This window comes from Apteryx rowi, unplaced genomic scaffold, assembly GCF_003343035.1.
Source record: "Apteryx rowi isolate R43461 unplaced genomic scaffold, aptRow1 scaffold_333, whole genome shotgun sequence".
Lineage (NCBI taxonomy): Eukaryota > Metazoa > Chordata > Aves > Apterygiformes > Apterygidae > Apteryx > Apteryx rowi.
The window spans coordinates 710222-728373 of NW_020449786.1; the positions used below are offsets into that span (position 1 = coordinate 710222).

The 18152-nt window shown below is 39.1% G+C and overlaps 1 pseudogene; it reads right to left on the minus strand.

Moving 5' to 3' along the window:
- The window catches only part of LOC112969081, a 35545-nt pseudogene extending 19681 nt beyond the window's left edge, over window positions 1-15864 (minus strand).
- Window positions 15865-18152: the final 2288 nt, after the last annotated feature.

Sequence of the window (18152 nt, forward strand, 5' to 3'; positions counted from 1 at the left end):
ATTTTTACACTTACAGAATGGTCTAGCTAGTTACCATAGGGGTGACAAAGCAGAGGAATTGTTATATGGGAATACAACCAGCTTTAACTTGTTTTATCTGGAGGAGGACCCAGGACAGCCCTCCAAAGGGAGGGAAAGGATAATGGTTATGGGTGAGAGACAAGATGTCATAAGAGGAGTCTGAAGATACAGGCAAAAGAATGATCTCATGGTGATTCACATGTCTCTCTTCACATTTGCAATGGATTGTCTTAACAGTTTGTTAATTTAACAGAGAATGAGCACAAGTTTGATCAAGGCTGGAAAGAAATAAAAAGATGGGGGAAGGAATAAAAAGGTGGGGAAGACAGAGCCCAAATAAATATTGTTCCAGGTGAGTTTGAAAGAAATGAAAAAATTAACATAATAAAAAGACAAGAACTCCGTAATGCAAATAACATGATGGAAAATATTAACATCTCACATTTATTTAGCACCTTTTTATTCTGTATGATCCCAAATCAATCTTTGCACATTACCTGCACTTCTTGTTCAAAGTCCCTTCATATGCCCTCATAACTGAGTGTGCTTCATGTGCTTCATAAATATTGGTTTAATTAACCTTTAATTTGAGGTGTTATCTGTTATTTTGTGGGAATGTAGAAAGGTCCGACCTGAAACCTGAAACTGAAACACAGACAGTTCCATCTGAACATGAGGAAAAACTTCTTCACTGTGAGGGTGACAGAGCACTGGAACAGGTTGCCCAGAGAGGTTGTGGAGTCCCCTTCTCTGGAGATATTCAAAACCTGCCTGGACGTGATCCTGTGCAACGTGCTCTAGGTGACCCTGCTTGAGCAGGGGTGTTGGACTAGATGATCTCCAGAGGTCCCTTCCAACCTCAACCATTCTGTGTGTGATTCTATGTGTAACCTTAGGCTTTGTCCTGCTTGTGGCAGACTTCACTGTTCCTCTACTTCATTCCCTGAACTTTCACACAGCATCTCAGCTAAATATGGGATCTTTGCACAACCTAGTGATCACATCTGATATAAAGAACCATGCTAACAGCCAAGCTTTGATGCTTCTGATATTTAATGCAGCATTTTGACATCACTCTCTTTGAAAATATTGTTTCATCTTTTTTTTTTTCCTCATGTCATTCCAGGGACTGCATATTTATATTCTTCTTTTTCCATTTTCTGCTCCAATTTATTTTATCCCCTCACACAAACTTCTTAATTTTCCTTTCTGTCCCCTTCTCCCATCCACTGTGTCAAGTCCTTTCAATCTCATCTTTCTTCTTTAGATTCTCACCTCTCACAAATAATTCCTGGCAATTTCTTTTCTTTTCTTTTCTTTTTTTTTACTATATTTCAATCTCAGATATTGCAAAATGAACAAGTCCCTTCCTTTTTCTCTCTTTTTTTTAATTTCAAATGAAGCACTACAAAGCCTTCCCCCCCCTTTAACTGTTTATGTACTTACTTTAAAGCAGGAACTACTGTGGGTGTTTGATATCCAGCCTTCAGGACGTGTGGGGACGAGAGCTGTAGTTGGCATAGGTGGGGATGTTGCACCCTTTGCCCGCTGTTTACAGATAAATTTTTGCTTTGTCTCACAGTCAAGAACATCCCATAATCCAGCTGCAGGTCCAGTTCTCATGGCAACACATCCTGGCTTCCTTCCTGTATAAGAAAAAAAAGCAGGCTGGGTATTTTATAGAGTCTAAATTACTTACAAACTTTGGACAGTGCCCCTTCCCTTCTTGCAGTACAATGACACTTCAATAGTAGAATTATATTTTAGATGTTTTTCACACAGCTGAAGACTAGTAGTTTCTGTTTGAGGAGGTCACAAGCTGTTTGGGATCCTTCTTTTTTATTTTTGGTTTCCTTCGTAACAAATTTTATGGATATAAAGTAGATCTTATTTTGTTATAGTGAAAACCTGTGTTTACAAGTGAGAACTTCATTCCCACTTACATTAAGTCTGCTTTATACCACTTGAGGCAACATTTCCTCAGTCACTAGTGCTTTTCATATAAATCATAATCAAACCTTCAGTGCATATGCAGGGCAGGTATACAAGCATCAACACAGATGTGATAAAGCACATCCTGTGATGTTGCTTTAACAAGGAAACACTAAAGAATTTGAATAAGTATGAATTTCCCCAGGAGAATGAACAGAAAATTCTACCCACATATGAAACTGAAAGCAACAGATTTTCAAATGATATTCTCATGAACTCATACGCTGTCTTCTTCTGAGTATTTCCTAGTCTTCAACCATTCGTGGTTCAGCAGCCTCCTGACTAGAACTGGTTTCTAAGTGTTTAAGGACCCTCGGTAGGTTTCCCTTTTTTGAGCTAGTCCATTCTTTCCCTGAATATGTGTAAACTTTAAATACGCACACTATGCTATGGCAAGGAACTCCATACTTTAACTACATGTTGTATGAAGATGCGTGAAATCTGCTTTTATATMTTGCGAATCTCGCTACCTTCACTCAGTCACCTGTGTTTCTTTTGCACAATGAGATTGTGAACAATCAGCTCATACTTATCTTTTCCATGCTGTTCACGATTTTGCAGACCTCCCTCGCCTAAAACTGTTGTCTCTTTTCCAAGTCAAAAAATCTTAGCGTACTTAACCTTTCCTTTTGTAGAAGCTGTACCATACATTTGATTACTCTTTTTCTCCTTCTCCGAATCTCTTCAGTTCTTCTTTATTCTTTCAGAGGGAACCAGAGCTGCATACCCCACACAAGATGCAGTCACACACACACACACACACACACACACACACACTTATCCAATGGCACAGTTATGTTCTTTCTTCATTTCCTAATTAGTTTAACATTTGATTTACTTTTTAACTCCTGTTGAGCACTGACACAATGTTTACATGGAACTGTCCACTGTAGTGCCAAGAATTCACTCCTGAAATGAAATGATCAGCTATGAGCCCATTATTTTATATGTCAATTCAATGTTGTTTGTTCCTATGAGCAACACTTCATCTGCATCAAATTTCCCCTGCCATTTACTGAACATTCTCAGTCAATCATTCTCCCAAGATCCTCCTGCAATTTCTCACAGACACATCTTCACTACCAGAAATAATTTAGTATCACTGGAAAATTTTTGTCACCTCACTGTTCACAGCCTTTTCCAGATTGTCTATAAATATGTTGAACAGCATGGCTTTTGGCCCAGATCATTATGGGACTCGAATGGTGAGTACTCTCCCCCCATAAAAACTAGCCATTAATTCCTAACTTGCATTCCCTATCTTTAACCAAATTTTATATTCTTGTTAAGAGCTTTCTTGTGTCAAAGCAGATTAGTTTCTTTAAAGCCTGATGGAACTTGTTGAAAGGCTTTTGATAATTAAGATAGACCACACTAACTAGATTTTACTTATCCATATGCTTGTTGGCTCCTGCAGGGAACTCCAAGAGATTTGTGGGCATGACCTCCCTTTACAAAAACAATTTTATATATCTTCCCCAATATATCTTCTTTATCTATTCTTTATTACAGTTTCAACCAATCTAGCCATGACTTAATTTTCTGTATTTCCCCACATCTCCCTGGATGGCACCAAATTAAATGTTGACACCAAATTTGCCTTCTTTCAGCTCTTAGCTGTCAAGACAGTTTTCAACAGGTAGTTACACATTAAGGCTAATAGGTTACTTAATGAAACCTTTATAGCTCTTGGATTCCTTCACAGCTTTGCTTAGTCCTGACAACTTGTTGCTCTTCAACTCCTCTATTTTTTCCACAATCTATTCTCCTGGTATTTCAGCTTGAAACAAACTCTGTGATCAGACCCCTGCAAAGAAGGTTTCCAGCACAAAAAGCCCAGTTCCTTCCTCAGTCAACACAGCTGAAAAAATTAATTTTCCTTCACTGTTACAGACTGATCTCCAAGTGTGCCCTTTGCACTCTGGTCATCCTCTAGCACTGCAGACTCCCTGGCAGACTTTCTTTTCTTGATGTGTTTAGAAAAGTTTTATTGCTCATATTCTTATTATGATTCTCTTTGTGAAGACAAGCCAAAAGGTTAATCTGATGGGGTAAGTATATCGAAGTCCTAATATAAAACCGAAATTCAAGTTGTCCCTTTGAAATTCAAAGATGAGTTCTGAGAACTGTCAGTTCCTGAAAAAAATATGTTGAAAGGCTAAAAAATGAAATTCAGGGAACATCACTTATACAAACCAAATAAGGACAGCAGGCTCGGAGCACCCACCGCGCACTGTCCTGGTACTTACCAGGCATTGCTGCATCCCAGTGTGCGAAGGAGGTGGCTTCACCATTGGCCCACCTTGGTGCCTTGGTCCTCCACTTCAGAAAGACCGAGCCAGAAATACTTCTCAGGCCTCAGCCCAACAAGACTAGTCAAATAAGCTTGTTCATATCTGTAAAAAGGGTCATAATAAGCATAAGTGAAAACAGAATCATTTATCCAGATTGTATTTATCTAATCTGATGAGGAATCTCTTTCTCCTTTTCCATGGCAGAATGGATGACGGAGGCTTTTTTGTGTTTTTGTTTCAGATCAGGGGAAAGGACCTTGCAATGGAATTCTGACTCTATACAAATCATCAAACAAAAAGGATACTTTTTTTGTTCAACTTATCTGTAATTTAGATAATTTGCTATTTGACACTGTGTTAGAATGTAGAAGTAATTCAAGAGTATTTTAGAACATGCAACCTTTACCTATTTAAAAGCCAAGGAAAATTCATTGTCATATCTACTTTCAACTGTGGCTAAGTAACCTTCTTCCCCTTCACAGGTTTTGTTTGCTTCTAAAAATGTTGCTCATACATGTCCAATAAAATAGCAGTAGGATCCATATCTTCTCCAACCCTGTAACATGATTGTAAGATCTCCACATGAGTTTTAAATAATTGTGATACCATGTGTTAAGTGAGCTATACAATTTAGAAATGAATGAGGTACAATCATCATGAATATTCATGAATTAGCAAGTCTTTGCAGTAAAATTACAGATTCGTTCTAAGCAGTTTCTGTAAATGTCATAATAAATGTCTTAATAAAGCTTAAAATAACTGAGAGAAGGAGAAATTTGATGATAAAATTTAATAACTTGACCTCCAAATAATTCTAGATGATTCTCAGAAAAAGTCTCTATTTGATCTGGAAAATTAATGTTCCATTCTTGAATACTTACTTTTTTGCAACCTGCATCAGTGCTTTCCTTTTCTCCAGCTGTTTGTGATATAGGTTTTCTTTTACAAATATAACCAACTTTTTTCTCACAGGCATAGTCTGCCCAGTAGCCATCCTATGTGGCAGGAAAAAGAAAGAAATAGCAATGAGATAAGAGGGATAGTTTTAAGAAAACTTCATTTTCTTTCTCCTTCAATTTTTGAAACAGAATTTTTTTTCCTTATACAATCCCCCTAGCTGATAATAAAAATACGTCTCCTCACATTCAGTGAAATGACAGGGTGGCTGACGGTAGTACAGCTACTCCTAGGAGTGTTGAGAGGAGATGAGGGTGCAGAGTTTCCAGGCTTCTTTACAGCTGAAGCTGGTCCCAGCTGGGTTTTACAGGGCCATCACAGCACCAGTTGTGCCATGCAGTGAAGGGGCAGAGCAGGAGTGTCAATGAGCAGGCGCAAAAGGGATAGCAGGGATCCCTATGTGCCACCATTGCCACCAGAAGAAAATGGTTGTTAAATTAGGAGTTTATACCCAAAGTACATTCAGAGACCTTCTTCGTAGTCCCAGAAAGTTCAGTGGTAACTTTTAGCTGAATTTAAAGAGAAAATTTCACCAGTAATGCAGTAATGCATTCTTTTTAGAAAAAAAAAAAAAAGAAAGAAAGCTGATAATTGAGTCTCATTCTGTGTCTTCATATCCCCTTTTCAGGCCCTAACTAGCTGCTGAAATAGTGGGCTTTTATTTTTTTTTTTTAAGAAGTTAATTTCAACATTAAAGTCAAACATATATTGAATAATTTTACCTGCCCCTTGATAAGTACACAATCCTCTGGCCTGTTGTTTGTGCTGGATGGCTCTCCCAGCTGCCATTTTGTGTACGTCACAGGAGTACTGTCACTCCATTCAAAATACATTTGAACCTTATGATCATTCAGTCCAATCCATAACTTATCTGTTGGCTCTAAAACATGGAAACATAGAACTAAAAAAGACCTCTCATGTCATTGAATCCTTTTCCCAGCAACCTCAAGCTCTAGAACATATAATCCTATTCATAAATTTATGAGCATAGACTTATTTAGTGGGCTACATGGTTCTTTTATAAGATAAAATTTTCACCCACATATTAGAATAAAGACAGTATGTGTTGGAAACTTAGGTTGTAGTATAGTCCTTGTACTGAATCAAAAAATTTTACTTCTCTTCCTCATAGCAGTGGGAAAATTACCAGCCTAATGGTAATACACAATGGTGATACGATAGAAGTGTGTGAAGAGTATGCTTTTAGGTTCTGTGGTCAGATTTTAAAATACTGTTTTATCTAACCTGGGATGTGAATGTTTTAAATTTCTTTCAGCAAAATGAGAAAAGCTAAGAAACACCCTAAGCCCAACTTTCAAGCCCTAGATCATTTCCGTAGGTAAAGAGTTAAAACAGAAATTCCAATACTATCCAAAACTCAGTGGCAGAAGGTCCTCATCAACCTGATCTAACTTTGAAGCTGGCCCTGCTTTGAGCAGGGGCTGGACTAGATGAACACTGGGGTCCCTTCCAGCCTAAATCATGGTATGATTCTCTGATTTTAGGTATTCTTACTGAAAAGAAATCAACCAAAATGAAAAAGACAGACAGACAGACAGACAGACAAGAAAGACAAGAAAGACAAGAAGACAAAACAGGCAAACAGAAAGACAGAAAAAGACAGAAAGACAGACAGACAGACAGAAAGAGATATGTAATAGAGAGATAAGAGATAAAAATTAAAAAACTGGAAGGATATTCACAATTTCCTCAGCAAACACTGAACTAGGATATGAGACCAGAACCAAAAATTATAAGAAACAAAAAGTATCTCCTGGTGGGAACTGCTTGTGAGGATGGTTGGACACTAATTAGATAAATTACTCTTGCTGAAGAAAGAAATTTTTTCTGTCTTGACCATCTTTCACTTTTTTGTATTTAATTACTGCTTTTACTACCTCTAACCATAAAAAATGTAGAACAGTTAAGAGGGCCAAAAAAGTAGCAACGTGTCTGCAGACTCCTCACATTTCTGTCAGGGATATTAGAAAGGATACAGTCAGATCAAGGTAACAGCTAAGATCCAGTAACCTGAGTACGGCTCTTCAGAAAGCCCAAGCAATTTCAGAGCTGGCTGCCTGTAAATCACCTTGGCTAGCTTTGCTGATCGCACCCATTTGGTGATTTGCCAGAGTAAAGAGCTAAACTTTTCTTTAATAGGTTTCTTCCATCACTTTTGCAGAGATCCATGAACTTGCTGATCTGGGTGCTGGGTGACAGAAAGACACAGGGAATGATTTAGAGCCACACGGTAAGTTCCCAGTGTGCACAGAAAGCCGTCCAACTGTGTTATTTTCCATAAAAAGCGCTCTTTCAAAGCAGAGGCAATATTTCAAAATCCTTTTGCTGAGATAGTTTCTTACCGGGATGACTGACGTTCTCCTGCACTCATACAAGGCAAAGTACATCTCAAAACTGCAGAGTAAGTCTGCAAGTTGCAGCCCACGAGGAGGTGTCAGCTTTGAAACAGAAAGTGCTGCACCATCCTAACACTGACGAACCTTTGGGTCCTTGTGTTTCTTTAGCTGCAATCTTTCATATTCATAGAATTGTTATATCTAAATTTATCTAAATTCTACCAGCTAACTGGTACTTCATGCATGTGGACATGTAGGCAGAAGGCCCTCTGGAAATACTCASTGTACCAAAGCCAAGACACTATGAAGCTGTGCTCTTCAAGGTTATGGATACTGGCCAAGTGACTCTCTTCCTTTTGACAGGAGGTCAAAGCTTCTTTCCATGCTTTGGTCTCCCTGAAGATCTTGTAACAGTGATCTACGTATGGTACCCATCCATCTGGGCAACTGATAGGCCCAAAGTCACCTAGAAATAAATGTCAGTGTTTCAGAGGATTTCAAATGCAATGCTAAGGAAATGACGCTGATGATATTCTCACTCATTCTGTGCAAAAGCTCTAAGACTAAGAATTTTCTTTGGAAATTCTCATTACAATGAGACAATGGATATAAAATGCATTAAACATAAACACGATTCCAAAGCTGGTGTTTCTAATTTGTAAAATGAAGACCTTCAAATAGAGATATTATTTAATACAACTTGTAAGGTTTTTATACGTTCAAGCTGCTTTAATAAATACATTAACGTATTAATCTCAACAGCTTCTGTATTACTTTAGTGCCTATTTGTCATTTGACTGAACATCAGAAGTTATCTGCAGCTAACACGGAATGCTTAAGAAGTCTTAAAATAAAAAAGTATATTAATAGAGCAAGAAACATCCAGGTCTATTTAGAACTAGATCTACAGACAGGGAAACATCAACAGGGAAATAGTTACTCACTTAAAATGTCCTTATCTTTGCAATATGTCAATCTTTCTTTCTTTACTTTTTGTTATTTTTACTTCCTTCCCTCTTCTGAAAATAATTTCCTAGTTTGTTCTCCCTTTTTATGCTTAGTACTGCAACGGAGAGCCTTGGCTATCAGGAACACTGACGGACAGGACACGTTTTCTGTTCTTTTCCTTTTACCTGTTTCATTCTGTGTGTTGTGGGACTGAAGAGCCAGTCTACAAAGGGTGCAATAGTTGTAAAAAGCAAACAAGATAAAAAGAAGTGCATGTGCTCTATGAAAATCCTGACTGAAAATAGTTTTTAGTTCTAATGAAGTTATCTTTCTCATCTTTGTCAACTGGAATGCCATACAATTCAGATAGCAGGTTTATTTTTAAATACCAGCATGTATGAACACACCTGAGGGAACCAAGGTGAAGTTTCTTCTTTTACAAATGTAGCCAAGTTTCTGATCACATTCCCAGTTTTGCCATTTAGCTTTTGTTTCAGGATTCAAAACTGCACAAATTTTTCCAGGTTCTGGAGAGGGACTTCCTTTGGGAAAGGTACAAAAGGTACAAAAAAACAGTGAACTCTCCTGAACACCAAATAGCGCTCTGAACTCTGAAACGGGCAGGAGAAATCATTCCTGGCTGAATTGACAACCCCAAAGACCATGTCTTTCCCAGCTTCTGCGAGAACTGAGATCTCCAGTAGTGGGCATATCTGCATGTAAATATAGTGTCATTTAAGTGGACATGAAAGTGTAACCCATTCATTCTTCTGACTTTTAATATTGCTTATGTTGCTATAGGCCAGAAATAGAAGACAGTATATCTATGTGAAGGATAATTTTGCTTTCAAAGATAAAATATTTTTGCAATACAGAGAGTTTCTGGTTTATATTAATACAGCTCCCAAGAATAGCTAAAATACGTACTGTTTTGGTGGCTTAATGCTAAAGTCCTACTTCCAGTCATATCCAGATAATCTGATAATAGAATTCAAACCTGTATTTAAGGTATGTATACTTTGTCTTCAGAAACAGAGAATCAAAGAAAGTCATAGCTACCTGGAGCCCAGTTTAAATATCGGAAAGGACTGCCTCCAATCCATTCCCATCCACTCCTCAAATCTAGTCTGTTAAATCCAATCCACAGTGCAGAATCTGTACTTTCTGTTAACGCTAAGTAACCAAAAGAAAATAAGTAATTCTATGAATCACTTTTTTATAAGCAATAGTCACTATTAATGTCTCTAGGAAGTTTGCTGTAATTCTTCTTAAATAAAAATACTACAAATATCTTTAGACACTGAGATAGCTGATAAATTGATATATGCCAAAGCTTTGATTAATGTAGAACACAAACAGAAAAATCCCTCTTAGTCTTCATGTCATCTATTGCAAAATGAGCACAGGTGAGATATCACAGAGCAAATTCAGGATGGAAGTAATGTTGTAGAATAGCCTAAATTCTTTAGCAGCACTGGAATTATTCTAGGGGAAATATCTGCACAGTGTAAGCACAAATGCTCATACTAAAGCTCTTAGAAGTCAGATTCATCATTAAAATAACAAGGACCTGCTTTCCTCCAAATATACATGGATAGGTAAAGCCATAATTTGGGAATCTAAGAATAACTGGTATTTTTCAGTTCATCAAATAACTGAAAAAATCAGATGTCAAATTGCATTTGACAGAAAACATATCTTTATTTTGTCACAAAATATCTCTTTTGTCTTATTTTCAATTTGTTTTAAAGGTTGTTTTTAGCCAATAGTGAAATTTTCATTTAATTTTCAGAAAATATTTTTCTCTTTAAAAAAGCTACTGAACTTCAAAATAAAATAATTTTTCTAAACACAAAGTTAGAATGTTACACTTAGAGAATGTTGCAGTACTTTCACTGAATTTTTGTTTAAACTTGTCAGTGATTTTGATATGAATTTTCAACATCTTAATAGATTTTGCTTCTTCATATTTAGGCACATAGACTTTAGCCAAAATCGTATCAGCTAGTCCTAGCTGTGATGATACACTGAAAAGATCCTGGATGTTAGTCAGGATTTGGCTTACTTCCTCACCTTTAAGGTATATTTGTTCATGAATGTCAGTGATACTTAGTAATTCTGCATTTTGTTGCCGTCAGCTTTTCCTTGCTTGATGCCATGTGAGACCTGATTCCAAGTTTATCTGATAATGGACATTTATTAAAAGATCTGTAGTCCAAGTGGTGTCTTCATCTGTGGGGAAAATAATTATTTTTGTGGTAACAGTAACTAGGTCAGAGAAAAATGAGTTACAGGTTCTCATTATACATGACATTCTCATTAAATGTCACTGTGCTGCTCTTTCCAGAGCAGCTGAACTGAACTGAACTGAAAATGTTATGAGCAGCATGGGAAAGTATAAAGTTAAAGCCCATAAATTCACAAGTATATGTGGCAAATATTGCTTCCTGTTGAGTGAAGATATGAAGATACATAATTCAGGAATTACTACAGCTCTACAAGGCAAGTGATTGCATAGAAAAATATATTGAATGGAGTGCTTCAGCAGAAATCCTAGGTGAAATCTATGAAAACATACGCAACATCTCCTCTTTCTGGACAGCAGTTCCCACTGAGGACTGTGAGAATCATTTCTAGAATGGAATTTAGCATCAAACAGTTCTTAGATAAATCCCCCCTGCAAAGTGTTTCTGAATGTGTCTGTCATGCAGCTTCAGAGTCTGGGCACTGCAATGTTACTAGGTCACATTTCACTCCTTTAGATTATCTTTTTTTTCCTTTGATCTGCTGTAGATCTATGTATGTTCAATAAAACGTGATACAAAACTGAATCAGGTATTTGATTATTCACAAAAGCCAGTATGAAGCTGAATTAAAAGAAGAGCTGAGAGCTGGGACTGGCTTTCAGAAGCTTTGAAAATTGTTCACTGATCTTATTTCACATGCTATGCAGGCTCAGTGTCCTAGGTATCTTTGTAAGAACCTGGAAAGCTTTTGACTATGGATTTGAATCATGCCAAAAACACATTATGAATCAACTGGAGTAACAAAGCATTTCAATAATAAAAGATGTAATGTTGAACTAGAGCAATGAGAAGGAAGATGGGGGAGAACTGAGAAATGTCAGGAAGAGTCTTCAACACCTTGAAAGCAAAGCTCACCTGCCAGGAATAAGGCCATCAAGGGACATGGAGAGGGAAATGACCACAGGAAAGGAAGACAATTTCCAGAAAGTGTTTGAAGTAGTAGAGAAATGCTGGGGTGGGAGGCAGTCGTCTGGAGGGATGGAAAGGCTGCTTTCCAAATGATGTCAAGAGGGCTTAATAGGACAGATGAAAGAACACATTCCATTTTAAGAAAAAAAAAAAAAAAGATCCACATGGGATTCATGCAGTCTGAAATGTTAACCTCATCATTAAGCTGCCTATAGCACTCATTTTTGTGCCCACATACATCCCAATGGGAGTCTCTCAGAAAAGGGTTGTACAATGGTGACAGCACACATCCTTTTTGGGAAACAGTGAACAACTCAAAATTATTGTGCTGCTCAGCAACACCACCACGATTAGTGGGAATTGCATGCTATTTTATTCTAATCACGTTTTTCTCCACATCCTTCTGAAACATGTTGCATTACTGCCTTGTGTAGAACACTGCCAGATGTGGCAATACATCAGATAGCAAAATTGCACCTTGTAAATGATGCTTTGTTATAATGATACTGATAGTCTACTAGTGCTGGTTTGCCAATAGCACATTGAGGGAATCTGTGTGAGAACAGAGAACTTACCCTTTAATGGGCAAAATCTATATCGCTGGTCTGTGTCATAGTCTGCAGTTGTTCCACACCAGAGCCAGTCATCTGACCTGCCAGCGTCTGTGCACTCAGAGTACCACTGCTTATTGTACATGAAAGGGAATACACGAGGTGCCCCAAAAGCATTTCCTAGCAATGTAAAGGTCTCTAAGAAGAGAAAATTATAAAGACAGCATGGAAAATAATAATAATTCATGTAAACTGTGAAAAATGTGAAGTCTGTGTTAATGAGTGAATTGCACTTCAAAGTGCCTTCCACGTTACCTCTCTCATTACCCTAGCAAAACTCATTTCAATGGCTTTTCAAACTTAAGTTGCTGTAGTATTTTGTAGAGCAGTGTTATTATGATGTAAAGTAATATTTCATAGCTGAGGTCTACAACCAGATTTTTGTTCTAACCAAGATGATTTCAGAAACTGTTAATAAAGCCCCACAGCTCTACCTTAAGATACTACTATTTAAAACAATTTTACAATTTATGTAATATGTGCAATAGAAGGAACTAATATTTAGATGTCCTGCTTGTTGAAAAAAAGTAAACATCAGGTTGGACAACCCTTCTCTGCATCTTTATTGCAGTGACCATTTAAGTATTTCACATATAGTGGAGCAGCTTCCATAGGTAAGGCTGAAGGATTAATACTGCAAATATCCTGAAGGATAGTTTTCAGAACATTTGTTTTGGATGTGAGAAAGCCTTTTGAAACAACCAGACTTCAGCTAATCACAAAGGATAGCTGCACCTCTAATAATAATTATGCTGTGGTCATCCTCAACTGCTGAGTAGAAAAACCACACTTCCTCCACCTATGGTGTTACTTCCAGCCCTCTCCCAGCTCACCCACATTGTTCCTCTTACCTGAGGATGTAATTTTGTCCCTATGTTGCTGTATACAATAGTTCTCGTTATTTATACTATTAGCAATGTACTGACATAGCATGGCAAGCAACAGTTACTTTAGCGAGTACTTATGACAGCTATAAATATGAAAGCAAATTCAAGACTAACTCCCTCAGCATCCCAATTTTCAAAAGTCTGATGGTCACTGAAAGAATTAGAATATTCAAAGACTTAAAACACTGTAACCCTCACAAAAAAATAGTGCAACAGATGAAAGAATCAGTTTTCATAATTGTACCTTCATATCCATGGGAACATAAAACATCCGTAGTTCCATAGATTTTCCAATTATTCTTTGTTCTCAACCCCTTCTTTAGCATAACATTATATTCTCTATTGCCCGGACTGAAAAACAAATCTTCTCCTTGGATTGCAAGAAGGCTTTCATTTCTGCAGTCCCACCACTGGAGCTCACTTGTCTGGTTACATGGATACAGGGTGATCGCAGCCTGATCTTCCTTTGAAAGCATGCCCAAGCATAGGTTCAGTTTCACACTCATAAGTTGGTGATCGGTGACCCACCTGAATTTTTGTGATTCATTGTCTTGATGGCAAGTAGCAGTTCTGACTGTGCAACAGAAGCCTGAAGGCAGAGCTTCTTTGCTTTATTGTAAATTAGAAATATTTCATTGTCTGTGGAACAAAATAATGCAAAGTATATTGTTGATATGTAATATATGTATAGTGGACATCAGAGACATGATTCTACTTCCCTTTTACATAAATGAATAGGAGTCAGATACAAACATGATGTTTTTGAATAGAGTCAAGTACAATTTCAATTTTATCAATTAAAAAACAATCAGGTAGGCAATAGGATATGTGCATTATTATGTGTCACCATACTGTAGATTAGTGGCAGTCAGCAGCATCAACAGAGCTAAGCACAGCTTGCTGGATTGATTTATATTAGTCATGTGAACTCCCTCAACCTCACTGTTATGATCATTACCCCATTTCCTATGTGTCCTCAGATGCATGACCTTGTAGACCTCTGAACTCTGCAAATTTTTCTGACCCTGCAAGATCTTACAGGTCTCCTGGTGGGTCACAGTCATCTTTGCTAAGCCACTTGCCTTCCCCCTCCAAAATCCAGATTTCCCTTCCTTTTCACTATATAAATCTGGGAGAAGAATGCTGAACCTCATAGAGGGTACCCTGGGCTCCTTGGCCTTGCTGACCTACAAGGCCTGCAGCATCTACTAAGAACCATAGTGATGTAAAACTAGGTATGACACTGGGAAACAAAATGCAGAGTCTGAGAAAGAAACAAGTACTGGATAATAGCGGCATTTGACCACCGCTTGGAAAGGCCTATGGAAGTCAGAAGGTCCACCTGTAACAGCAATTGAGTCCCTAGAACTCCACTTAGTTTCTTTGATTAGGTTTGCAAAATTGATTGCAATGTAAAATAGAAGCAGCTGAGCTAATTTCAGTCCTAAAAGTTTTTGAGTGGCAAAAGTGAGCCATGCATACGAATTTGCTCTGCCACTTTATAGTGTTCTTTGTGACCCACCTGGTTCTATTTCCCTCTAAAGCTTGTGGGATTCCTAATCTATTTTGGTCCCCCACACGTTTTTATGGATGTCAGCACTGGATGTCATATATAATACAAATGTAGAAAAAAAAACCCCAAGAAGTTTCATAGAGAGCCTGAAAAAAAGTTGAAATCAATTTAGTCAGTAATACACAGTACACAGAAATTAACTATTCTGTCCCTGCAGTGATACCATGAGCAGCTAAAAAAAGCAGAAGCACTGAGACAATCCATAATAAACAGTTCTACTCAGTAATTACAAAGCTGAAAGGATTTACCCTTAAACATACAGGTCTTCAAAGGACATCTATTTTACATTTACAGCAGAAGTGCAGCTAAAGAGATAGCAATAATATTGTCAGTGCAATTCTACAATAACTTTTCCATACTTAATCCAACTTTATTTCACACAAAGTTTACTTCATCCACCTGATCAGCACCAATGAATTCAGCATCTGTTCAAAACAATATGAACAGAATGAAAATAATCCGTTTTGTAAGCACTGAGCCTCTCTGGATTGCACAACCATCATCTGTGAACATCTTAACATCCTTCAAATAATTCGGTATTTTACCACCCCTGAGATTTTCCTGCCTGATTTTGCTAACCATAACCCAGACACCAACAGCTCAAAAATCAGAACACAGAAGTAAAAAAAAAAWAAATAAATTTAAATGTATCTTATGATTTTGTTAGTTCTGATGTTCTGGGGTTTCTGAAATAATAACGCCACTATAAATCTATATGAATAAAATCATTAAGAATTCAGTCTTTGCTTCCTTCTCTATCCATTTCTCTCTTCTGCTAGATCCTGCTCCTGCCTGTTGCCTTCCTTTAGGAGATTCCCCATCTCTATGTCCCAAACTAATAATATATAGTCAGGCATCGCCACAGAATCATAAAGCCATGTCAAATGTCATGAGATAMAGAAGTGGTTTCATGCACAGCTTTACAGGAGAGAAGCAGGAGGCACTTACCTGCCAGCTGCAAAGCACCACGAACAAGAGAAAGGACAAGCAAGAGCCTGGAAGGTGTCATTGTAAATGCTTCATTCTTTGCTTCCTTTTGCCAAAAGGTGAGTGGTGAGAGTTGCTGTCAAAAAAGACCCTCAGAAGAGAGGACAGTGACTCGTCCTCCTCATTTTCAAACACTGGATGGTTGGATAGAAAACTCTGAGTGTTAAATAAGGAAATATTCTGTCACATGTCATGTTTTGAAATAACAGGACCACACAGCACAAATTTTGCCTTTGGAAATGAATGACTTAACTGAGGGCAAACTGTGCTGCCTGAAAAAGGCAGGTGACACAGGTTATATTTCAATACTTTGCTGCTATCACCCCTGAAGAAGCATCAGGGGAACTCATAGGATCGGGTTAGAGATCATTTAAGCAAACTTGACACTCACAAATCCATGGGCCCTGATGGGATGCACCCACGAGTGCTGAGAGAGCTGGCGGACATTATTGCTAAGCCACTCTCCATCATCTTTGAAAGGTCATGGAGAACAGGAGAGGTGCCTGAGGACTGGAAGAAAGCCAATGTCACCCCAGTCTTCAAAAAGGGCAAGAAGGAGGACCCAGGGAACTACAGGCCAGTCAGCCTCACCTCCATCCCTGGAAAGGTGATGGAGCAGCTCATCCTGGAGGCCATCTCCAAGCATGTGGAGGAAAAGAAGGTGATCAGGAGTAGTCAGCATGGCTTCACCAAGGGGAAATCATGCCTAACCAATCTGATAGCCTTCTATGATGGAAGGACTGCCTGGGTAGATGAGGGGAGAGCAGTGGATGTTGTCTACCTTGACTTCAGCAAGGYTTTCGACACTGTCTCCCATAACATCCTCATAGACAAGCTCAGGAAGTGTGGGCTAGATGAGTGGACAGTGAGGTGGATTGAGAACTGGCTGAATGGCAGAGCTCAGGGGGTTGTCATCAGCGGTGCAGAGTCTAGTTGGAGGCCTGTAGCTAGTGGTGTCCCCCAGGGGTCAGTACTGGGTCCAGTCTTGTTCAACTTCTTCATCAATGACCTGGATGAAGGGACAGAGTGCACCCCCAGCAAGTCTGTCGACGATACCAAACTGGGAGGAGTGGCCGATACACCAGAGGGCTGTGCTGCCATTCAGAGAGACCTGGACAGGCTGGAGAGGTGGGCGGAGAGGAACCTCATGAAGTTCAACAAAGGCAAGTGCAGGGTCCTGAACCTGGGGAGGAGCAACCCCATGCACCAGTACAGGTTGGGGGTTGACCTGCTGGAAAGCAGCTCTGCCGAGAAGGACCTGGGAGTGCTGGTGGACACCAAGTTAAGCATGAGGCAGCCATGTGCCCTTGTGGCCAAGAAGGCCAATGGTATCCTGGGGTGCATCAGGAAGAGTGTTGCCAGCAGGTCGAGGGAAGTGATTGTCCCCCTCTGCTCAGCCCTGGTGAGGCCACATCTGGAGTMCTGCGTCCAGTTCTGGGCTCCCCAGTACAAGAGGGATGTGGCACTACTGGAGCAAGTCCAGCAAAGGGCTACAAAGAGGATTAGGGGACTGGAGCATCTCTCTTATGAGGAAAGGCTGAGAGAGCTGGGCCCATTCAGCCTGGAGAAGAGAAGGCTGAGAGGAGATCTTATTAACGTGTACAAGTATCTGAAAGGAGGGCGTCGAGAGGATGGAGCCAGACTCTTTTCAGTGGTGCCCAGCAACAGGACACGAGGCAACGGGCAAACTGAAACACAGACAGTTCCATCTGAACATGAGGAAAAACTTTTTCACTGTGAGGGTGACAGAGCACTGGAACAGGTTGCCCAGAGAGGTTGTGGAGTCTCCTTCTCTGGAGATATTCAAAACCCTCCTGGATGCAATCCTGTGCAACGTGCTCTAGGTGACCCTGCTTGAGGAGGGGGGTTGGACTAGATGATCTCCAGAGGTCCCTTCCAACCTCAACCATTCTGTGATTCTGTGATTCTGTGATTCTGTGAAACCAGCACCAAAGCATCAAAGATAGAAACTCAGCCTCAGCTTTCAAATCTTACACCTTAATTACGCAGTGAGACAACATCATCAGGAAAGCATGTAAGCCTCATGTTTTCACGCGTGAGATGAGAGAAGAGTCAATTTTAGAGGAGCTGCATTTCAGTGGAATTCACTCTGCAGGACACTACAAATGTTCCTTTCCTCCTAAATGAGCTTCCTGTTGTCCTACTGACCTTCATCTCTGTATAAATGCAACTAGAAGACTAACACCCCAAACTACCTGGAAAATGGCTCATTTTAAAATCAATACCATTTATCTTGTGAAGTAGGTAAATCCTGTCAGACAGTGGTCCCAAGTGCCAGCCACAATTTCA